The sequence below is a fragment of the Canis lupus genome, chromosome 13 (assembly GCF_048164855.1).
Source record: "Canis lupus baileyi chromosome 13, mCanLup2.hap1, whole genome shotgun sequence".
NCBI classification, from domain to species: domain Eukaryota; kingdom Metazoa; phylum Chordata; class Mammalia; order Carnivora; family Canidae; genus Canis; species Canis lupus.
Window position 1 is genome coordinate 24937402 of NC_132850.1, and position 26281 is coordinate 24963682.

A 26281-nucleotide genomic window follows, 5' to 3' on the forward strand; every position below is an offset into this window, starting at 1 on the left:
CAGTCATGTGAGAATAGGGGTAGAGACAAGTATATGTGTTCTGGAATTGTCAGCACACACTATTATGACATGGTGTCATTAAATGTTCCAATAACGTAACACGCTCTGAGCCCATGGATACCAAGAAATATTTTTAGAATAACTGAATTTTCTATGTTTTTTCTGCAGAGAAGAGACTTGCCTTTGTCAGCTCAGTTTAGATAGCAGGTCTGCTTGACAATTCTATTTCTCACCATAAATTAAAAATTGACATTTTGATCATTTCTTTATTGACCTCATAAAATATTACTGAATGCCTAATATGTAGGAGCTCCTGTAATTTTTTCAGACCTTATAATGTGTCCAATGGTGAAACAGACATGGTAAATAAAGCAATTACAGAACAGTGTGATAAATGCTGTGATGGGGGATATTTCCAGGGTCCTTGGCATACACAGGCACAATTCAACTATAACCCCTGCAGGAAGTATGTGTATGGAGGGAGCACCTAAGACATGTGAAAAATGACTAAGAATGAGCCAGGCAAAAGGTATGTTGAGTAAAATATTTTCCAGATTAAGGAAACAGTACAAAGAACTTCCTAAAGTCAAAGAAAGCAAACAAACAAAACACTTAAGTACACTAACGCTGTAATGCTCAGAAAAAAATTATCAGAAAAAAATCATTGGGGTAAGCCATGATGTTGGATTATGCACTGGTTTCTCAGACACAACACTAAAAGCTCAAGCAACAAAAGAAAAATAGATAAAATGGACACTATTGCTATGGTCTGAATTGTGTTCCCCCAAATTGCTATGTTTAAGCCTGAATCCCCAGTGTGATGGTATTTGGAAATAGGGCCTTTGGGAGATCATTAAATTTAGATGAGGTCAGGGACACCTGGGTGGCTCAGCAGTTGAGCATCTGCCTTTGGCCCAGGGCGTGATCCTGGAGACCCGGGATCAAGTCCCGCATTGGGCTCCCTGCTTGGAGCCTGCTTCTCCCTCTGCCTATGTCTCTGCCTCTCTCTCTCTCTCTCTCTCTCTCTCTCTGTGTGTGTGTGTGTGTGTGTGTGTGTGTGTTTCTCATGAATAAATAAATAAAATCTTTAAAAAAAATTCAGATGAGGGGTGAAGCTCTCAGGATGAGATTTTTGCCCTTATTAGAAGAGGAAGAAACACTGGAGCTCGCTCTCTAGGATGTGAGGACACATCCAGAAAGCAGCCATGTGCAAGTCAGGAAGAGAACTTGGCTATGCTGGTACCCTGAGCTCAGATTTCCAGCTTCCAGAATGGTAAGATAATACTTTAGTGTGAGCCATCCTGTCCATGGCAACCCAAGCTGACACCATCAAAATTTTGACACCATCAAAATTAACTTCAAATCAGGTCATCCAGAAAGTGAAAAGACAACCCACAGAATGAGAGGGAATTTTTGCAACTCATTTAGGTTATAATGAGAACTTGTTTCTGGAATATATAGATAATTGTTACAACTCAATAATAAAAAGACAAATAACTCAAAGAATGAACAAAAAGTCTGAATAGACAGTTCTCCAAAGATATACGAATGGTCAGTGAGCAAATGAAAAGATATCTGAGAGCATTTATCATCAGAGGAATACAAATTAAAACCACAATGGGATACCACTTCACACCCACTGGGATGGCTGGAATCAAAGATAAATAATAACATGTGCTGGCAAGAATGTGGCCAAGCGTCATATACTGCTAGTTGAAATGTAAAATGGTACAGCTGCTTTGAAGAAACAGTCTGGCAGTGTCTCAAATGGTAAAACATAGTTATCTTATGATTCAGCAATTTCACTACTAGGAATATACTTAAGAAACTGAAAAACATAAGTCTACATGGATGTTTATAGTAGCATCATTCATTACAGCTAAAAAGTAGAAACAACCCGAACAAACAATTGAAGGATGGAAGAAAAAGTGCAATATATACAGAATATGGAATATTATGCAGAGATAAATAAAATCCTGATACATGCTATAACATGGATAAACCTTGAAAATATTATGCTAAGTTAAAGAAGCCAGCCCCAAGGGGCCATGTATTGTATAATTTGATTAATGTGAAATGTCCAAAGTAGGCAAATATATAGAAACGGCAAATAAATTAGTAGTTCCTAAAGCTAGGGGAAATGAGGAGATTGGAGGAGGTGACAGTTAAGAGATGTGGAATTTCATTGGTGGATAATGGAAATGTTCTAAAATTGATTGTGGTGATGGATGCTTAACTCTGTGAATCTAATAAAAGCCAATGAATTAACTTTAAATGGGTTAACTATAATGCATACTACGTTTTATTGTACTTTCCTTTATTGCACTTAGCAGATAATTGTGTTTTTTTACAAATCGAAGGCTGTGCTAACCCTGAGTGGGACAAGTCTGTCAGCACCATTTTTTCACGGCATTTGCTCACTTTGTGTCTCTGTGTCACATTTGGTAATTCTCCCAATATTTCAAACTTTTTCATTACTATTATGTTAGTTATGGTGATCTGTGATCAGTGATTATGACTCCCTGAAAGCACAGATGACGGTTAGCATTTTTTAGCCATAAAGTGTTTTTAAATTAAGGTATGTGCACTGTTTTCTTCAGACTGTCGCACACTTTAAGTTAAACTAGGCTGTTGCACACTTAACAGGTTATAGTATAGTGCAAATAGGACTTTTATATGCATGGGGAAACTAAAAAAATCATTTCACTATGTGATATTCGCTTTATTGCAGGGGTCTGGATCCAAACCCACAAAATCTCCAAGATATGCATATAAATGGTGTGTGAATGATGTTTCAATAAAACATTAAAAAAAAACTATTAGTTCTGTATAGCTGCAGTGGAGTAAAAACTATGCTATTTGTTCTGGTCTTTGATAAAAGGAATGGAAGCCATGGAAGGGATTTAAGCAGGTAAGTGACATTAACTTCCTCTTCCTTCATACGCATTTAACTACCACTCAAAGACATTGAAAAAAACGAATCTCTGGACTTGCCCCACAGAGGGCTAGATTTGGACCCAGCTAAATTTATTAAGGTAACAATACCCCAGCATACTCCTTTTTTTTTTTTCCATACTCCTTTTTAATAACCATTCAGTCTTCTTGTGAACATCTAATTTTTCAATTTCAATGACACTTGCTTATTGTTGCTACTGGAAATTTCTTCATTCCTATCTTCTTGATTTTCTTAGTGTCCCCTCCCCAGCAACAGAAGATAATAAAAACACTTTACATAAGAAATATGCCATTGTTCCTTCTTCTCCCAGGGGACTTCCTCTAACATCTAATCTTTCTGGTCTGTAGAAGCAAAAAGAACCTTAGAATGCTGCTTTCTTGGGAAGTGCTTCACAAGACATATTTTTCAAGAAGACTGTAAATGGAAAACTACTTATTTATATTCTTAACCTTTTCAACTGCTCATAAGAAATATTTGGCAAAGACTTAGCCATGGTCCATGAATGGGTCAGTCCTATTAAGGGTCCGATTCTTGATTTTGGCTTAGGTCATGATGTTGAGGTCATGAGATTGAGCCCCATGTCAGGCTCCTCTCTGATCATGCAGCCTGCTTAAGATTCTCTCTCCTTCTGCCCATCCTGCCTCCCCACTCTGTGTGCTCGCTCGCTCTCTCTCTCAAAAAAAAAAAAAAAAAAAAAAAAAAAGAACAATAACAAAAACAAAAACAACTAAAGTTAGGAAAATTTTTTGACTCATCTGTATTGTATAGATATTTACTCATTTATTAAATAAGCCCATCAATATTGAATTGCTACCTAAACATACAGTGCATAAAATTGCATATGGAAAGTGAAGTGTACAATCACTAAATAATGATTGAATTTTATTGACACCAGCTTTCTATAGCTGTATCAAAAAAACCACATGTGTATTGACCCTCTATCCTCCCTTGCCTGAGACAACTTGAAATAATCACTTGTTTCTTGAAACAGTCTCATAATATCCGTCTTGTTGCAACTTCATGCAGCAGCTGTTTACTACCCCAGACTGGTACCCAAGATTAATCCTATTTGTCATTCTGCTCTGGAATTATATATATTTTTTAGACCTTAAAAAATTAAAGTGTTTCAAATAGCTCAAGTTAAAAACTTCTACTATAGTAAGTTCTTCAGCTGCACAACTATGACTTAGATTACCATCTTGTGTTTACAGGCATAAATTAGGCAGAGAAATCAACATGGAAACGCTACTTCATTTGACAGAGGGTCCATATTACTCCTTCCTTTTTTTTTTTTTTAAGCTAATGTTGCTTGAGAAAATTAAAAATAGCTGGGAGTCAAAGTATACATTCAGATGTTCTTTCTTCCCAATTTTATCTTTTGGTGTTAAACTAGTTTATTTGATAATATATTTCAAGAGAAAGAACACATTCTTTGAGTGAGAATTTTATTCAGGAAAAAGTAAAAGGAGGTTATAACTCTCAGAGAAGAAAACATTTTTAACACAGTCTTTATGTTGAGTTTTTATATTTTTTAAACAATTCCACACTTGTAAATATGTACTAGCATCTAGTTCCATTCTGTAATAACTTAATTGCTCTGAAATGTAGTTATTGTCTTCATTGTGTTCTTTAAAAACCCTGTATCTATTCTTCACCAGTAGTGAAAATCTAATTAGTGTTTTAAATCTATGTTCCCAATATATTAAAGAGGGGTTAGTCTTCTAATTAGCTATAAGCTTGTTGATTTTGCTCTATGCTTTGACTAGATCACTCTTAGAACCATTCGTGTGGTGATGTCAATGGTACATACAGAAGGTGGATCCTGATTGAAGAATCTTGACAGATGTGAAATGTGAATTGTTCAGAACACAGTGATATTAAAACATTAATAGTCGTTTAAAATTAATGAGAATTTTAGGATAGTTAGCTCTCATTTTAAATTATTTATGCCACTCTTCCTTTGACTTTTATTAATCTAGGATAGTAAATCTTCAGTTCCCAGTAAGACAGAAGACTAGAAGCTTTAATTCTAATCCAGTATAAAAAAAATCTCTGCATCTAGATGGTAAACTATAGGCCCAGAACTAAGACTTTCTGGCCTCTGCTATATTGCCAGTTTTTCACACTGGGCCAGTCATAGAAATTGCATTTGTTAAACAGAAACAAGGTTAAACTGTTCATATTTAGTAATGACAACTTTAATGCATGTTAATAAGCCTTTTTAAGAAAAAACTAGTACAATTTTTTTTCTCATAAAGTTATTGATGAATAAATTTTAAGACATGGCATACTAGTTTCATTCTTTGTAAAGTGTTATTCTTTAAATATTTTACCCTTATATGCTGTGTATTGTAATTCTAATAGTCAATATCCTTGAGAATAGAATTTGCTATTTATTGTTTCTTCTGATTCCAGCACAAGGCAGCTTAGTTCTCATGATTTAAAAATGTGATTTTAAGCTCATATTTGGTTTACCTTAATCTGTGGGAATTCTTTAAGGTCTGGCTGAAAGAAATTCCTTCAGTGAGAATTTATTTTTCCTTCTGCTAAGCACTATGAAGCAGGGACTACTTAAAGTTTAAATAATTAATAAAAATAGAACTCCTACCCTTTTCAAGGGCAACATTGTGTTAATCATTGTTATTTTTTCTAAACCTAGTTTTCTAACTTGGATTTATACTGATAGTCTTCCTGACATCTGTTTGCTGATGCTGGATTTCTTCTAGGTTGCCCAGTCTCTGAGGGGGTGGCCCTTTATTGGTTCTGGATTTATTTAGGGGTTTCAGTTCCAATTCCCTTTCTTCCTCTTCTGTTCCCAGTTTACCCCAATGACATCAAATCCAAGTTTCTAATTCTTCAAATCAGCAAATGTCTTCAGGTTGCGCCAGTCATCCGAAAACACCATACTGCTGTTTCAGTGGCCTATTTGGTGTGTTTATGTAGGCTTTTGTACTGGGAAGGTTTCATACTTCATATTTCTGCCACATTGAAAGAAAGTAGAAATCAAACACAATAATATATTTATTGATATTTGTATTAAATGATAAATCTAAATGATCATTTATTCAACATTTTGAAAAAAAAATGACTGTCACATGTCAAAATTGTGATGGCATCACAAAGATGAATAAATTCTGCTTATGGCCTAAGGAGGTAACAGACTTGTTCCAGATATATTGTGATATTTATTATATTGTGATAAATATTAGAAGTTATTTTATAAAAGTGGAGATAGAGTTTTTCTTTAATTCAACTATGCATCATAAAAAGTCATATAGAACCTTCATTCATCCTTGCTGGCAGGATTACAAAATGGTGCAGTCGCTTTGGAAAACAGTTTGGTACTTCCTCAAAATGTTAAACATAGAGTTACTATACAACTCAGAGATTCCGTTTGTACTTATGTAACCAAGAAATATAAAAACATATGTCTATATGAAGAAATTACATGTGATTGTTCATAGCAGTATTATTCATAATTGCCAGAAAATGAAAACAACCCAAATGCCCATCAATTAATGAATGGATAAACAAAATTTTATCCATTGAATGATAGATCTATACAATGGAATATTATTTACCAATAAAAAGAATTTAAGTATACTGAAATATACTACAACATGGATGAGTCTTAAAAATATGATAAGTGAAATAAATCAGTCACAAAACACCACCTGCTGTGTGATTCCAATTAAGTGAAATGTCCAGAATAGACAAGTAGTAGACCAAGAAAATAGTTTAGTAGTTGGCAGTGGCCAACTACTGGTTGGCAGAGGGAGTGGAGAATGATCATTAATGAATACAAGCTTTTTGGAGGAAAGGGTTATAAAAATGTTCTAAAATTAGACTGGCAGCCTGGGTGGCTCAGGGGTTTAGCACCACTTTCAGCCCAGGGTGTGATGCTAGAGACCTGGGATCGAGTCCCACGTCAGGCTCCCTACATGGAGCCTGCTTCTCCCTCTGTCTCTGTCTCTCTCTCTCTCTCTGTGTGTGTCTCTTAAGAATCCATAAAATTAGACAGTTATGAAGGTGTATAATTTTGTGAATATGTTAATGAACACTGAGATGTACACTTTTAAAAATCAAATTTTATGGTACATAAATTATATTTTAGTAAAGTTCTAAAAACTATAAGGGAAATAAAGTTATACAAAGTATTTAAAAGTCAATATGGAGAAGGACTTTCATAGAAGATAGTTTTCTAATTTCTGAAGTCTAGTATTTTCAGTTCTATAGAATATAGATTTCAAGTTGAATTAAATTCCTTGTTGCACACTTGGGAATTTATAACATTATAAATGCAATCATTTCAAAGCACTTTATAGAATCACCCCTCGCTTTTTTTTTTTAATTTGGTGAATATATAAAAGTAAATTAGTTCTTGCCCTTGTGCGGAAAATAGAAGTGTCTCTAAGGGAGGAATCATGTTTAAAATGCCCTACTATTAAATTTGTGGTACTATATTCCAGAAGACACTATGAAAGAAATGTGGTACTGCCTGAGTAAAGGTCATTTCCTTACTAATAATTCCATTATAGTCTAGGAATTTTAGTATCTAAATAAGCCCGGGATCCCTGGGTGGTGCAGCGGTTTGGCACCTGCCTTTGGCCCATGGCGTGATCCTGGAGACCCGGGATCGAATCCCACGTCGGGCTCCCGGTGCATGGAGCCTGCTTCTCCCTCTGCCTGTGTCTCTGCCTCTCTCTCTCTCTCTCTCTCTCTCTCTGACTATCATAAATAAATAAAAATTTTAAAAAAATAAGCCCAAATAAAAGGCCTGAAATATCATCAGGTTAAAAGTCAAAAGCTCTTCAGATAGGTATAATGGATAAATTTTAAATATTAGTTCACACTGTGTTAAGCCCAGTTCTATAGCAGACATGTTTAAATAAGGTGTTGTTTCAAGTGATGCTGATTATCTCATAGAGTAAACAAAGCAGATGAATAGTTATGGGATAGCCTTCATGGTCAAAACGTGTACAACGTGCTACAGAAACACTCTGGAGGAAGTGGGATTTATGGTGAATACGGAGCCAAGAAATGGTTTCAAAAATACTGTTTTCATATTGACCAATATATTCCAACACTCACGAGCTTTATTTGTTGTCATGCTTCTACACTATTCAAATGCATATATTCTAGTTTAGTTATACTTCAGTAAGTTGAATTAATAGCAACATTCCTTACGGTACCTTGAAAATAAATAAGCATTAGAACTGCGAGTACACATTTCATAATAGGTCAGACCCTTATTTTAGCAAGAAATACATTAGACCATATTGGATCTTCTCAGCTTTTAAATGTCCACTATAGGTTTCTGTTTGGTTGTCATTTAATGCTTTTCTCCATTAAACATCTCCCATTAAAACTACAAATAACATTGCTAATTTTAAGTGCTAGTAGTTTTATTACAGGAATAAGATTTACTAATCACCTAATGCTTGAAGATTCCATTTAAAATGTCACTATTTCGATGGGTCATCAATTCTTTTTGAGTTTAGGTTTGTTTTGCTTGGGTGAAACTTGCTGCACTGGATTGAAGTAGTTGAGACATCGACCAAAGTTCTTCATTTATGGCCACTATGAGTTTTGTGTTCAGAAAGTAGTTAATGTATTAAACTAATTAAAATGTTATCCATTAAAGTATGATAATGGACTTAACAGTGAATTGTTATCTTTCAACCTCAAGATTTCCTAGAGAAAAAGTTACCTTTCAATACCAAGCTTTTACTGAATAAAATTGAACCTTCGGAAAACCATTTCCTCTCTTGACTTCACATTTCACTTAGCTCATTGCTCATGATATACTGCCATATATTTTCAGGGTTAGAAATTAAATTAATTTTTAAGTACAGCATAACTGATAAGATCAATAATAATAACATCATATATATTTTTCAGTATATTTTAAGCACTTAGGCACCTTGTGTTGACTTACTTAGTATTCATAATACCATATGATGTTGCAACTCTATCCCATTTTTGTATGAGGGGAAATGGAGGCACAGAGAGTTTAAGTAATTTTCCCAATGTCTGATATGTTTTAGTGTTTGTTTTTTTTTTAATATTTGTTCATGACAGACACAGAGAGAGAGGCAGAGACACAGGTGGAGGGAGAAGCAGGCTCCATGCAGGGAGCCTGATGCAGGACTCGATCCCAGGACTCCAGGATCAGGCCCTGGGCTGACGGAAGATGCTCAACCACTGAGCCACACAGGCATTCCTGTTTTAATGTCTTACACGCAGAAGTTAGTACCTGAACCTAGGTACTTGGTGTCAAAGTTTTTAAGCACCACACTGTATGGCACTCTCATTTATTATAACATGAACAATATAAAACAATCTCATATACAAGGCAGAGAACTTTAGGATATAAGCTCAGAGAAATGGTAAATAACCATGGTAGTTCTAGAAGTGATGTTATCAATGCACTTTCAGGCACAAATTGCTTTAGGATAAAAATCTATTTACTATAAATACATGCCAATATTTTTAAACTGCATAACTCTGTTCAATAAATATACACAAATATTTTCAACCTTGGTTGCTGACTTCCCAAATCAGCTAGTGATTACTTCTTAAAAGGTATGCCATATTTAACTCACATAACTCATACTAGCAATAAAGGAAATTAACTATACATCTTTAGCTTAGAAGAGTCATACTCATATCCACTCTTGGCTGATAGTAATCATTATAATAATAGACAACATTTTTAGTCCAACTAAATATATTATTTTTACATAATTGTCAGCTCCAATCTGTTGATGATGTAATGCAGTGAAACTAAAAGAGAAATATGTCATCTTTTAGTGAAATACTAATTTTTATTTTTAAGTAAACCTGAAAACATATGCCAGTCACTCCATGTACTTTTTTTTTTTAAACATTTTTTTTAAAATAATCTCTACACCCAACTTGGGGCTTGAACTCATGACCCTGAGATCAAGAGTCAATGCTCTATGGACTGAGCCAGCCAGGCACCCCTACCTCATGTCCTTATAGTCAAATAATGAATCATGTGAAATCCTGAGAACTTTTTAAAATTTCTTTAAAAGCCTGTGTGTATTACATATATTATTATATATGTATATATACATATATACATACATATACATATACTATACATACATATACATATATTATTATATATGTGTATATATATATATAATTTTATCCAATAGATATTCCTGTCTTGCAAAACATAATGTGATCTCTGCTTTTAAGGATGAAAACATCTGAACATGCACAAGACTGTGTGTCAAGTTTGAAGTATCTGGAACATCAACTGGCCATGACTGGACTTAACTAGAATGTCTGTGGGGGTGAGTTCATCATTGACCTGTTGACATGAGGGAGAAAAGTGACTTCTGGGAAGGTAGAGTAGCAAAGTGGTTAAAATTTTCAGCTCAAGAAGCAACTGTTCGTATTAGACTCCTAGCTCCATCCTTTAGTAGCTAGGGATGGGGATAAATCACAGAACCAAACACTTGTCTCATTGGGTTTCTGAGACAAGTACAAATACTTGATAAGTATTAACTATTATTATTGGAACAAACTCGTAGCTTATGTCTTTAAGGACAGGAAGTTCATGTTACAGGTGATTCTAGGAGTAAGCTGTATGCCCCGAAGCCCCACCCATCCATAGGGACTGAGGGTGTCATGTTAATCATCAACTTCCATGGCTGATATTTCACATCCACACTCTCAGATTCACCCTCAGAATGTTATCTTAGTCAATTCTAATTATTTCTGTTATGGCAAGAGAAAAAACAGTAACATTGGGAACTATTATCATGATAAAGACAGCTATTGAGGGCCAGCCCGATGATTAAAGGATCTGGACAGAAAGGATAATTAATATAAATGGCCACAGAAGACAAAATATAAAAATTGTATTTTACAAATAATTTGTAACATCTGTGAGGATAATGAGTCTCAAAATATGATTAACATTTGCACTTCCATTCAAATTTTTTTATTTCAAGTTTTTATTTAAATTCTAGTTAGTTAACATATATGGTAAAATTGGTTTCAGATGGAGAATTTAGTGATTCATCACTTAAAAATAACACCCAGTGCTCATCACAGGTGCCCTCCTTAATACTCATCACCCATTTCATTTAATTTTTCATATTTAAATTAGAAATTGAAATTGATTTAGAAGGCATGTAAATAGTTAAATATCTTATGAAAATATTAATCATTCCTAAGAATTCCAGCATTTATTCAAAGAAAAGTTCTTACCTATCTATTCCTATCATTTTATTATTGCAGGTTTCTTTGTAAGATTTTATTTATTTATTCATGAGAGACAGAGAGAGAGAGAGAGGCAGAGACATGGGCAGAGGGAGAAGCAGGCTCCATGCAGGGAGCCCGACGTGGGACTCGATCCTGGGACTCCAGGATCACGCCCTGGGCCTGAAGGCGGGCACTCAACTGCTGAGCCACTGGGGTCCCTATTATTGCAGGTTTTAAAGAAATATTTGCATTTGGAGAATAGGATCAGACAATCACATACAGAGGGTATGATCAAAATGAAGCCAGAATTGATTCCAATTTCTACTAGCAAATTCATAAAATACGTAACATGCACTCGTTTGTCATACGCTTCCTCCCACCACCCCTATTTAAAATTTCATGACCTGTCATTTTGCCACTTATTTTTTAATTGAGGCATAATTGACATTATATTAGTTTCCGATGTACATGATAATTCAGTATCTGTACATATCACGAAATCAGCGCTGCAGCAAGTCTAATCTACTGTCTTAGCAACTTTCAAAAATGCAATATAGTATTACTAACTGTAGGATCCATGCTGTATGTCCCCATGATCTACTTATTCTATAACTGGAAGTTTGTATCTTTTCAGCCCCTTCACCCGTTCTCCCACTCTCTACCCCACCCCTAGCAACCACCACCAATCTCTTTTCTGCATGTGAGCTTTTTTTTTTTTCAGTTATTATTCCATATTTAATTAATTTAGATTCTTCATTTAATGAGATCATAAGGTATTTGCCTTTATCTGTCTGATTTATTTCACTTGATATAATGCCTTCAAGATCCATTTCTGTTATCAGATGGCAAGATTTCCTTTACTATGGATGAATGATATTCTATTTTATACACATGTACACACACAAACAGACACACACACACACATCACATTTTCTTTATATATTCATCCATCGATGACAGTTTGCTTCTGTATCTCGGCTATTATAAATAATGCTGAGTGAACACAGTGGGTGCATATGTCTTTTTGCAGGGTTGGTTCCTAAAGACTGTGTGCAATACCTCCCTGCTCCATCATAACTGGAGATTTCACGGGGATTACTACCAACACACACATGCAAACACACAAATTAAAAGGAACAGAAATAAATTACACAAAGATTTCTCCCCATCTTTCTGTCATAATATCCAATCATTCTCATGTTCATTCTACTTTTTTACTCTCTTGTATGTACCCACCCTCTCCTTCTCTACTATTATTGTCTTAGTTAACATCAAGATTATTTTTTTTTGCCCAGACTCCCATCAACTCTTCCTGCATCCAATGCCTCTTCTCTTCACATCACCACCAAAGAGGTCTTTCAAAAACACAATTATTCTGTGGCTCCTCTGCTTAAAATCTGTGTGCAGTCTGGCTCCTGCCAGCATTTGAGTCTGGTCACTAAGAAGCCCTTGACCTTGAGCATCTACCGAAGGCACTGGATCTCACTTATTTTGTACCACCTGTTTCCTTTGCTCACACTTCCTCTTGCTTGCCTTGTTTACCTGGCCAACTCCTCTTCATTCTCCGAGACTTAGATGGCATATCCTTTATTTTAAGAAGCCTGTCTTCAACAAAAAGAATTTGGAAGTCTGTCCTGAGGTTTCCCATAGACCAGGAGATCTATTTATGGGGCTGTAATTATGTGTACAGATGTCTAACTCCCACACGGGACCACATGACTCTGCAGGGCAGAAACTGTGGTCTCTTTATTGTTGTAACCTTCTCACATGAGGTGTTTGAGCAAAGCAGGATCCTAATATGTTTGAACGACTAATAAATAATGGAATGGAGGGAAACTGAGCACAGTACAATGATTTTAAGTTCACAGAGATCAGCCACATAAACAAGACCCTATTTTATTTTAACAAATTAGTTAGGCCACATCACCAATGTCCAGTTTTTCTTAGATCAGATATACTGTTTTACCATTCTCAACATATTTTAACTTGGTAACACCAAGAGTTATAAAAATGATAAACTGTACTAATAGGCATTGTTAATTAATCAGGTAGTTTATGACTTTTCAGGTATCCAAAGTGTCAAAGTTTAGAGAAAGCTCAAAAATGGCCCTCTAGTAGCTCAATAGTCCAGGAATAATATATAAAGATATTATTAACAGATTGAAATATTTATATTATAAAGTATTTTACCAAATACTCTGTGGGGAACAAAAGTTCAAGATATTTCTGATTTTCTATTTATTTAGATGTGTCCATGTATATATGTTTCAAAGCACCACTTTCAAGCAATCAAAATAACAAAAAAATAATTAGTTTTGATTATGAATCAGGTAGTCAAAAAAAAACACTTAAAAGAACATCTTTTTCTTACTTTTCTGTTATAATTACTATACCCCACTATCACACAATCCTGAAAAAAAAAAAACAATCCACAGACTTGTCTTTCATTAAAATTTTAATTTTCACATAATTTCAAATAATTCAACTGTTAGTTGCTCCCCATAAAGTGTTTTGTGTGAAATAAAGTTTCTATCAAGTATAATCTTACTTAAGACCTTACAGTACTTAAGCTATAGATGAGCTGAAAAGGTCCTGTATCATTTGAAATTTGCCTATGCACCATTTTAAAAAATTCAAAACATTGCACAAGTCGAAGTTAACAAGAATGTCTAACTCTTGCTGCATAGTGTTCAACTGATATGCTCCCTATTTATTTTGTATTCCATCAGTAAGAGAAGGCTACTCAGATACTCCCTCAGTGAGAAATAAATGATCTCTCTCTCTCCTTATCTCTCTATCCATCCATCTATCTCATGTCCCCCCTCATTTTTTTTTTTTTTTTACTTATTGTCATAGTCTTCTTTTGTATATATATCCAGGTTCCCCATGACCAGATCATCCTCGTTATAAGACCTAACATTTTTCTTGGTATTATGAAGAAACATCTTAGCAATTTTGAGCACGTGGTAGATGCTTAATAAATTCATACTGAATAAACTAATTATGTAGTTTGGAAATATAAAACTCAAACTTACAACACCCGCTGTTTCACAGATCAGTTCCCTGGGAATTTTAGGAGTTACTGGGTCACCCTTCAGAAAATTCTGATTTTACTGTTGTTGTTGATGATTCATTTAGAGGCATATTCCTTTTTAGTGTATTTCTGGAAATGCAATCCACTGAAAATCACAAATGGAAACAGCAGAAACTCAACATAAATGTAAACACCTCTTCAGTGGAGGGGCATTATTGCCAAGTAGAGAGAAATGCATCCAGGCCATTAGCATCATTCTTTTCTATGGTTGTCCCTATCACCATTTTGCCATTAGTAATATTTTTAAATAAGGAACATACTATTTCCTCTAAACTGGATGTTTAGGTTTGAGAACATGTAGCGCTAAATACAATTAGACCTTTGCTGAAGTTTGTATATTTAAATCCTATAGAAATTCTGGGCGTCAGATTCACATTCACCAGATAAAAACAAATGCTGTTAAACAGTTTTGACTGACATTGCAGGAGAAAAAGGCAACAGCAAAATCTTCTTCCATCCAACCTTCAAAGGCTTCCATCCCATCACAGTCTCTGTTAGAGCATCTCCCACCTCCAACCTTCCAATGCCTTTTTTCCCCTCAGTATTATCGGTCATTTCCTGGTTTGTTCTCATGTTATCCTGCTGTTTATGGCATGTAGACATTTGCTTAAACGTGTTCTGTTGATCCTCCCTCATGTTTAACATTCTCAATTCATTCAGCTTTCTTCAAAGCATAATTGCTCTACTAAATATCTTTTGATGAAGGGAAATGGCACCGTAGTTTGTCAACTGTAAGCCATTATCTGACTTCAGAAGAGAAGGCTTCTGACTTTATTTCTGGCCTCATCTCCAGCCATTTCCTACCTGACCATAATGCTACTGTCACCCATTCCCTTTTACACGAAACTCTCACTGGCGAATGGACTTTGCTTTTGCTGTTCATTATGCCCGGAATGCTCTCCCCTCTTCAACTTTTGAGAAGGGTCTTCTTTTGAGAAGGGTCTTCTTTTCCCACCCACTCTAAGTTAGACTTCTGAAACCCTTTCTTAAAAGTCACTATCTCTTTCCATTCTACTATGCTTCGGGAAAATTACTCTGCTATTTTCCCAGAATTCAGCATTACCTTTTTTTTTTTTTCTTCATCCTCACTCTATTCAAATAATTGCCAATCTAGGATCTCTACTTTCAGTCTGTCTCATATTTAATGAATTTTATAGCCAGAACATCATCTATTCTCACACTGTGTCTAGCATTTCATTCCCGCATTCCCCTCTCAAAATATGTTACCTAACATCTGATGAATGCCCCAACTCTTGAGGATAAAGGGGCAAGTTCTCAGCTCTTCATTCAAGGTCACTACGTATTAGCTTCTCCCTGCAGCCCGAAACCATAGCTTCTTCTCCTTTAACTGGAATGCTCTGCTCAGGAAGAAAAGCATGTTTACACACATTCTTGCCTATTCAGTGTAGTTTCACATCATTTCTTTTGCCTGGATCATCCCGTTATTCAACTTTCTCCATTTCTAAATCCAGTGTTCTAAAGCCTAGCTCGTGTCCTACTACTTCAATGAATACTTCTCCAACTGTCTCAGAATGTAATGATCAATTATTTTTTCTTCATAATTCCTCAAATCTAAGCAGAAACAGTTTTGTTTTTAAAATTATCCTAGAAATTGTTTTCAGAAACTAAGTATTGGGGCACCTGGGTGGCTCAGTCAGTTAAGCATCTGCCTTTGGCTCAGATCATGATCCCAGAGTCCTAGGATCAAGCCCCACATCTGGCTCCCTGCTCAGGAGGGAGCCTGCTTCTCCCTTTCCCTCTGCCTGCTGCTCCCCCTGCTTGTGTACGTCTGTGCCTTTTTTTTTCCCTCTCTCTCTTCCCTTCTTCCCCTCTCTCTGTCAAATAGATAGATGAATTCTTAAAAAAAAAAAAAAGGAAAAGGAGTATCAGTAGGTATTATGCTACTTATGTTCAATACACTAAAATCTGAAAAAAAAAAGCCAGAATATCTCTCAATTTTTTTTTCAAAATTTCATTACATTCATTCACTCAAAAATATTGATAGACTTTCTAGAAGAGGACTGGGTACTCTGCCAAAGAATGGAAATATAGTAGCAGACTGTATTCACGCAAACCAGACAAAAATCTTTACCCTTAGGGTGCTTGCATGGGATGGCAGTAGGGATCTGCAGGGATAGTGGGAGGAGATGGGAAGACAGGCAATAAAGATGACAAATAGGCACATAGGGAGAATAGTAGATGGTGGTGGTGTTAAGGAGTAAAACAAAACCCCTTAAAAGGGGAATGGTGGAGGTGTGCAATTTAGATAGGGAGGAAGAAAGCACTCAGGGATCATGTGACATTTGAGGAAAGGTGTCAAGATGATCACGGAGTAAGTCATATGGATACCTAAGGGGTAGGATATCATATCACATCTGATATAGCGAGGGCAAGTATAAAGGACAGTGTATTTTGAGCGGAGTGAGCAAGAAAGAAAAGGAGACCAGTTCCCAGAGGTAACTTAGGACTCTACAGGCCATTGTAAGGACTTGACTTTTGGGAGGCCACTGGAAGACTTTGAGCAGGAAAGTGACATGATCCAATTTCAGTGTTAATATAATCCTTTGGGCAGCTGCTTAAGAGATACATTTTAGTAGGGCAAGAGAGGAAAACCAATGAGAGGGCAATTTTAAGAATCTAGAGAGAAGTAATGATGACTTGAACCAGAGTGTTAGCTATGGAAGTGACTGAAGTAGCTGGATTAAGTAGCCAGTATATAAAAATATATACTGTGAAGACAAAGCCAACTGGATATGTTGAAAATTATTTGTGGGTGTGAGATAAAGAGATGAGTCAGTGAATTTTGGCCAAAGCAACTAGAAGAACAGAAGAGAGATGAAGAAAATTTTGAGAAGAGTAGGTGTGAAGCAAGGGGTAGGAAGTCAGTAGCTCAGTTTTGATATGTTAAATTGAGATGCCATTTAGAAAACTAAGCTGTATTTTTTTTTTTTTAAATCTGAAGTTTAGGTCCAAGCTGGAGACATTAATTTGGGAATAATTATTTATAAAATGGTAGTTAAGTCTATAATTCAGCCAATAATTACCAAGGTATATAATATAATGCACACAAAAAAAAAGAGGTCCAAAGACTGCATTCGGCGTATTCCTCAATATCTAAATATTGGGAAGATAAAGTGGGGGATAATAAAAGAAACTTAGTGAGAGTGGCCAGAGTGGGAGGAGAAAAAACATAGAATGTTATTACTGGAAGGTTGGAACATGTTGCGAGAAGAGAGTAATCAGCTCTGCCAAACACCCCTGAAGACTAAAATTTAATCACTGGATTTGGTAACATGGAAATCTCTGATGTTCTTGACATTATCAGTTTTGCTGGAGAGGTGGGGCAAGAGCTTGAGAGAATTTGAGGAAGGAAATTAGAGACAATGAGCATTTACAACTCTCTGAGTCATTTTGCTGTAAAGGAAAAGAGAGAAATTCGGGTGGGGGTGTAACTAGAACCCCAAGCCCAGTCAAAAGGGTTTTTAAAAATGGAATTTGCATTGAAAAAGAACAGAATTGTGAACACTGATGGAAATGACAAGGAGAAAGAGGAGAAGGTCATTGGAAACGTAGACAAGAGGGGAGCCAAAGAAGAAATTGGCCTTTGCCAGGAGCAGGTGCAGGTTTCCCACAGTAACAACAAGGGTAGAACACAGGCATAAAGCATAAATACATGAGATGTGATGATGGGAACAGCAGTTTCCTCAGAAAAGAAGCAGAGCCAACAACTGAGAATGAGAATGGGAAAAGCACTGTTGCAAACATGAGAGAAAGTCATGGTGTGAAAATATTTAGGACACTAGTCTTCAAACATATTTGTTTAATTATCCCCTAGGAAATGTAGGGATTGCAACTCCTCCCACATCTTTAAAGTGGGATATATAAAAATTGTTACTCTATGTTTATTCGGAAACAAACTGCAATTTCTGATATATTACGGTGATTTATGTATATAATTGGCATATTAAAATAAAACTATTACATCATCCTTTTAAATACATCAAACCGAATCATAATACTTTTGCAATTTTATATCACCATTATCTTCCAGACAACAAAAAAATACATTCCTCTCTAAAACTGAAATTTCACATTTTTCTTCTGCCTAAATTGTATTTCCATTTCAATTCTCACCACTTGGGATATACTTTTAAGCTTAGAGTCACTCGTTTAATCACCTAACATAATTGCCTGCGGTAAATATATTTAAATATATTGTAGTAAAAATGTGTAATATCATAAGGCTCAATTTTTAAATTTTCTTCTGGTTTGAATTCTCATAAACTATTATTAGTCAAAATTATTAAATTGTTATTAGTCAAAATTATTGGCTAATTATTAGTCAAAATATCATTAAAAAGTTTACATATATTACAAAGTTTGATGTTTATAAGATATAGGAAGTAAATTTTATTGGCAATGCATAGCATAATGAAAAAGGGAGGAATATTGTAAGTTGATTAAACAATACTTTACTGATATTAATGCTATGCTTTATTTTATTGCTTGGTGTCTCAGGAGGGAGTTTTTATAAATTAGAACTATGTACCATGAAAAATGCAAAATGGATGAAAGTGATGTACTGCATCCCTCTCTTCCTTCTCTCCCTTCTTTCATTTCTTCTATCCTTTTCTTTCTCCTCTTATCTTTCTTTCTTTTAAATAAAGGGAGATGGGCTTTTGTGAAATGGGATACGAGAAAGGAGAATCAGCTTGATTCTTCAATAGGCAAATCAATTTTAGGAAATGGAGCACATGGAAGATCCAGTTATGGATCCATGTGATCCTTGATTAAATTATTGACTGAATAAAAGAGCTATAAATAATAAGAGTATTTTGGGGAGAACGGGAGAAGAATGACTATGGACGGTTAGAGAATACTATTGCATGAAATACTTGGGTATACATACATACATGTATGTAATGTATGTACAATATATACAATAATATTGTATATTATTATAATACAATAATTTAATAGTATTGTATTATAATAGGAAAAAATCTTCACTGTTGCAAGAGACATGCTAAGTCTTCAGGGATGAGGCACCATGTCATCTGCTACTTACTTTCAAGCATCCCAGATAAAAAGTTGGAAAAGGAATACAGAACGTAAATGTGGCAAAATAATCATAAATCTACGTGAAGGGAAAAAAATTGTATCAGTAAATTTTGACGCTATGTATTTTGTTAGCTTTAATACATATGATCAGAGTCCAGGGTTTCTAGCAGCCACCCCTCTGGGATGGTATGAGATAATTCAGCATTCAGAAATAAAACAGAAGGGATATTCTGAGTATATGTGTATTATGGGATGTTGATGATGCTATGTTTATGTGAGTAAGACTAGAAGGAGGGTTTAGTATGATAGAAAAGGAGGCAGCTTTGGGTCATAAAAATAAATCTGAGAAAGTGGGTATCTTATGCAATGTACCACATCTTGCTCTTCCTGACTATGACATGCCTCCAAGCAAATAGGGCTGACTTAACAGATTTTAAAGCGGCTCTAGCCATACTAGAACATCATTTCCCTTGAGAGTGGAGTTGCAGTTTTGTTTTGTTTTTAATTCAACAATCACTAACAAAAATTTGTCATAATTAATAGTCCTGAATCATAAAGGTCAAAATATATGTCCTAACCCATGCTTAGTTCCTCATGCATATGAGCTGTTTGGCAGCATTCCCACTTCCCTAGAGACAACCAAATGCTTTATTCACCAATGACAGTTGTGACTACAGAAATAATCCTCTTAGAGACTGTTCTCTGTGATTAATAAAATCACAGGAGCAACTGCACTGAGGCCACATTTTAAGGTCATTTCATTATTATTTATTTGTTGGCTCAACAATATTGAAAATTAAAGATTAAAAAAATGAGATGCTTTTGAATTCCTGGATGAGACTAGTGACTCCATATCTTTTCTTCCCAAGATTATTTGTAAATTAATTTTCTTTTTATTAGAGCACAGGGTTTCAGAAAAAAAAACACAGGGTTTCCTTTATGCTTTTAGTATATGAGTTATATAAGAAAACATAATAGGGATGAACTGTAAAAAGAACCTTTTCTCTTTCCTCATGACATTTTTGCATCTAAATAAGTCCCTTATGTCTCATGTCTTTTTTGGTTACTTTTAAGCACTACTTAAGTTCTAGTTCTTTTTTTTTTCTTTTTTTTAAATTTATTTATTTATGATAGTCACAGAGAGAGAGAAAGAGAGAGGCAGAGACACAGGCAGAGGGAGAAGCAGGCTCCATGCACCGGGAGCCCGACGTGGGATTCGATCCCAGGTCTCCAGGATCATGCCCTGGACCAAAGGCAGGCGCTAAACCACTGAACCACCCAAGGATCCCCTTAAGTTCTAGTTCTAAAGAGTTCCTTTCACTTTACATGGGGAGGGCTTTACTTTTTCCCCCCATATTCTTCCCTTCTCTGGCTCTTCAATAAAATTGGTTGGGAAAGAGGTAAAGGAGAAGAAGGGCACCTTATCCCAAATGATAAAATGAACAAACATGCTAACAGCCCTCATTCTCAGAAATTTATGTAAAGCTGACATGGCTCAGGAGAGCACACTGTGGTATGTGCCATAGAATATTTTTTTTAATTTAGTTTGAAGCAATTTTAAATCTACAGAAGAGTTACAAAGATATCAGAGTTCCCATATACTCTTTACCCAGCTTCAACTACTGTTAGCATCTTATCTAATCATGAACATTTATCAAAGCTAAGAAATGAACAGTGGTACAAAACTATAAACTATTGAGATTTCCTAAGTTTTTCCGCTAATATTTTTATTCTGTTCCAGAATCCAATCCAAGACATCAAGATGCCATGCTGTATATAGTCATCATGCCTTCTTAGTCTACTTTGACCTGTAACAGTTTCTTAGCCTTTCTGTGTCTTCCATGACCTTGACCTTTTTGAGGAGTACTGGTTTCATATTTTGTAGAAATTCTCTGAATCTGGGTTTATCTGATATTTTCTCATGATTACACTGAGGTTATTAATTTTTTTTTGTAAAAAAAAATCACAAACATGATGTCCCCTTCTTACTGCATCCTCTCAGGGGATCTAGTCATAGAGACTTAAAAATGCATGATTCCCTTTAGGAAAGTGACATAAGGAAAAGCAGTGTGCATCAAGCAATGGAAAAAGAAAATTGTTATGACACTCTCTCTGCTGGCCTATTGGCCTACTGGCCAATTGGCCTATTGGCCATCAGCTAGCAGATATGGTGCTATAAGAACTTCAGTACTTTTGCTACATTAATCTTTGCAGATTTTGCCACTCCTGCAAAAGTGAACTCATGGGAACATCCTCTCTCTGCTAGGACATACATTCTATCTCCATACAATGCCTCTGTAATGCCTCTAAGAAGGATACACCATTCCACATCTGGTCTCCACGTTCTATTATCAACCACAATAACAACTAGAGGGAGTCAGTGAATGGTTTTTTTCTTTTGTTCCAGCTACAGAAATTTTGATAAACTAGAAAAAAGAAAAAAGAAAAAAGGTCTATCACTCCCATTTTCTCTTTCCTTTTATCTTTCTTCTCTCTTTGATTCTACTTCTGAGCTGAGAGGCACAGTCAAAAGCAATGCCTCAGGGGAGTCCATCCTCTTTCCCCAGTTAATTCTCTCCTTGGAGGTGGTGGCTCAGCTAATAATAATTATATTATTGAGGAACAGAGAAAGGGGGAGAAGGGAAGAAGATGAATCATCATGTTTGTACCATGCTGAGAACATTCCATTAGATCCCATTTATATTTGAGAAGCCTCTGAGGTGAATATTATTTTCCCTATTTTACAGATGAGGAGAATAGAGTTCAGTGGGATTAAAAAATTCTTAAAAGTAAGCCAGTTAGTAAAGGGCAAAGACCAAAGATCCCTCTGCTTCCCTCACCTAAAGGTGTAAGTGATGAATACCCTCTCAGTCCATGGTTGAAATGCACATATCTTCCTGATATCACCAGTCAAATGCAATCCTGATCCCATTCTCTGGGAGGGTAGATGCCCCAATAATTGCCCTGAGATAACTGGCAATGGCTATTTCTGTGCTTCTGATCCCTTTTGAAAGGCGGTAATGATACGAACAATAATACCTGTGGCACCCAAGGGTTTCACAAAGTTCTGTTTAATACTATTCAATTGTACATAGAAAGAACCCTGTTAAAGTTCTGAGGTTTTTGTCTCACTTCAAGGGGCTTAGGGCTTCTCCTTTTCACATGGCTAGTCCTACTCTACTACAAATGAGTAGTCAGAGATCATGTAATCTAAAGTGCAAGTAAAAGTTATGTTTTTCTGTATTTCTGATGGCTCCCTGAGTTCCTCTCAACAGCAAATAACAATAAGAATTTCTTATAGGAAATGTAGTAAAATGAGAAACTAAACACAAAGATTCTTACTCTTTGGAAGGATTTATTCTTGGCTTTAACATTATTCGTCTGCAAAGATCCTGAGCTTATAGAACAAATTTCCTCATGCCCAATGCTTTAGGGCTCCCTTCCCCATTAAAAATGGCAAGTCCAGTCGATCACATAACTCTACTCAAGCATGGACAGTCCAGTGCTTCTCCTAAGAACTCTTCATTTCATGTGAGATTGTGTGTCTGGTTCCTGATCATTTTCCATGCCTAAGTGTCTACTATGCAATCTCTCCAGAACACTACTCTTCCAATATTCTGCATTGCTATTTCCAGCCCTTACCAGGAACCCTAAAACCAAAGGACATGATTCTCCGGCACTGACTTACTTCAGCCCACACGCTTTGACCAGTTCCTCAATGCAGGGAGCCATCTATGGTTGTCACAAGAGATGGTGAAAATTATTCCAGATCTTCTTTCCTTTTGGGTACACAGCAACATGTGCTTCCCTTTCCCCTGAAATCAGCTGTGGCCATGTTCAAATCCCAATTCTTCCTTTTGCTGGTTAAATGATCTAGACAAGATAATTAACATCCCTGCCTCTAGGCTTCCTCCTCTGTAATATGAGGAAAATATACTTATAAAGCACCTAGAATGGATACTTACAGAATTTTCTTTTCATTTTCCTTCCCTTGTTACCTCAAACAGAATAAACCTTTACCTTCTTTTCATTCCCCTTTCAGGGTATATAACCTACAGGAAGCATCAGGGAACAGAGATTCACATAGTGTAACAGTTGATTCGCCCTAGTTGTTCTTTCCCATCATGGTGGAAAATGGTGGGAAAGATTATTTCTTATAAAGATTTGTATTTTCAATTCTTAGCACAGTTCCGGAATACAGCATACACGAAATAAAATTAAATGACTAATCATAAATGAATGAATGATGACCTCTATCGAAGATTTTTCAAAATCCAGCTTACATTTTCCCTTACCTACCCATGTGATGTTTTTCTTGATTCCTACACATAGCTTTAGAAATTTCTTCCTTGAAATCACATTGAACTATCTATCTGTATATTACATCAATTTTATAACACATAACATTGTGAAATGTATATTTATTGTCCTAACTTGTAAACTCTTATGCTTTGACAAAAACAGCAGCAGAGCAACTGTCACCATTAACTGGGTCATTACGTGCTTGGTTCTCTGCCAAGCACTTCATATAATTATTTAATTTAATCTTCCATCAGCTCTCTGAAGCAGAAATTGAGATCACCATTTACACTTGAAGAAACTGAGGTTTAGAAGGATTAAATTATTTATTCAATCTTACAAAGCTAGCAAGTATCAGGACTAGAATTCTCATTTCTCTGACCCAAAGCTTGGCCTTATAACCACTGAAATAATCACCCTCCCGGTCCTAGGCACTCCTATACCACTCATCCCTTCTAAGCCTCCGTTTGCAGTAAAATGCTTGGAACACAATAAGCAGTCCATAAATGTTGTTGACTTAAATAATTTCTATGACCTTTTGAATTTTGAGGTCATTTGCACATTCTATCCAAATTGTTAGCTCCTTTGTATTGGAAAGCTTCCAGACCAAAGAGCACACTCTACAGACAAGACTGTTTTTGGCACCCAGCATCCAATATCTTGTCAATCTAGCAGCATGCTTCCAGTGATGCACAATAGGAACTGTTCAATTTCCATTTCTAAAATGCACAACTAAGTTATTTGTTTTTAGAATATAATTTAAATTAACATAATCAGATTTAATCTTTCTTGGGTATTATATTAAATAGCATTTAGGGTGTCAAGTGGTCATTCGTTCATTTGCACTAACGATGTGCATATCCTGACCTGCTATATGACCCTTATCTTTGAGCTGTGAGCTTTTCTGAATTTTAGCTGTTAATTTGACCCTGATTTCTCAACTGCTATTTCTGTTTGTCCATGGGCTTGATTCTTGTAGTCTTGACCTCTGCTCCTCATAATCAGATTAACTCTGATAAAGCTGCCTCAGGGAAGAGGTCAAAACCATTGCCAATAATAGTAGTTGCCCTACTTTGGTCTACCTTCAATACAGTAGCCAGGAGATCCTATTTACACCAAAGACAGACCAGCACTACCACCCCTTGCTCATAATTCTCGGATGACTTCCTATCTCACTCTTGGTGGAAGTCCACATCATAGCTATTACCTACAATGTCCTACACTATCTGCACCCCTCTCCTCTGATTTCACCACTGAGTATTTTCATCCTAATCCATTTGTAGTGGAATCACCCTCCCTCTGTTCAAACATGCCAGGAATATTTCTACCTCAGAGCCTCTGCACTTGCCATTTCCTTTGCCTTTGCCCAGATTGTTTCTTATTTGCTTCAGTCAACTGTTTATTTGCATTTTGTCAGGGAGTTATCTATTTTACCACCTTACTTAAATTTGCAACATTCTTTTTGCTTTGTTTTCAATCAGGATAATTATTACTACTTAACTTTCTACATATTTGCTCAAATGGGCTTGTTGTCTCCTCTGAACACTGTGGAAGCTCCATGACACAGGCACATGTCTCTATTTTGACCTTTGCTAGATTATGAAGCCTAAAGAAGGACCTGGCACTAAATAGTTCCTCAAAATGTAATTATCAAGTGCTTGAATAAATAAATGAGTAGATACTCATTGAGGCATGGGTTATTATTACTAAATAATACTAGCCAGTTTATAAAAGAAGATAATATTATGTGATCATATTCGTTGAATCTTTACATATTTTGTTAGGAGTTTATTAATATTAATATTTTTTAAAATAAAAAATTTAAAAGTATATGCTAAAGGCAGTGGTATTTCCAAGGTGAAGATTGGCTCTTAAGTATAAATAGTGCTCCTAATACTGCTATTGTCAATATGCTCCTAAGGTAGATCAAAGAACAAGAAACTGAAAGCCAAAGATGCATAGAGCTAGAGACACTAATATGGCTTTGAAGAGGAACAGATCTGAGCCCTGGTATTGAAAGTTACATAATAAGGAATTTTCCCTCTCAAAAAAATGGGATGTGCATTTTTGGAGCATTTTTGTTTGTTTGTTTTGCTTTTCAGTGGAAGATCATATTTTCATGGAAGTCATGCCCTGACCTAATTAATAATTTTAATAAAGGAGATCAAGCGAGCTTTTCACATTATGAGCAAACCTTTCAATCTTTCTTTTTTAGCCTCACTCTTAGAGAATTTGATTTAAATTAACCTAAATTTATTTTTATTATTTATCTAATGAATAATGAATATTGAAGATATAATTAAAACTAGGCCAACATTTATTAACTAATACAACTTAAACTGCTCCCTTTACCTGGAACATCTCTAGAAGAAACCATAGCCTTCATCAAAAGCCATCTGCCCACAGAAATTGTAAGAGAGAAAGAGAAAGTGAGACAGAGAGACAGAATTTAATTTCACTTGAAACCGAACATAAGATCTTCAGTTATTTAGAAACCCTGTGTGTACTTTTTGTTCTCCCATAAGAAACCTCTCTTTGATTAGTCCTTTTCTCTCATTCTCTCCCTCCCTGCCACTGCCAGGGTCCACTTCTAGCAAGGGCTATGGTACTAGCCTTCTAACTACTTTCCT

General features: G+C 35.7%; 1 protein-coding gene and 1 long non-coding RNA gene across 20 annotated transcripts in view; one reads left to right on the top strand and one right to left on the bottom strand.

Moving 5' to 3' along the window:
- Positions 1-26281, bottom strand: part of PPFIA2 (PTPRF interacting protein alpha 2) — a 468314-nt gene that overhangs the window by 205426 nt on the left and 236607 nt on the right. The window lies entirely within an intron of this gene.
- LOC140602811 (uncharacterized) lies at positions 90-10286 on the top strand. The gene is made up of 3 exons (XR_012005719.1): positions 90-529; positions 2732-2911; positions 10184-10286. It is a non-coding gene; the product is annotated as an uncharacterized lncRNA (long non-coding RNA).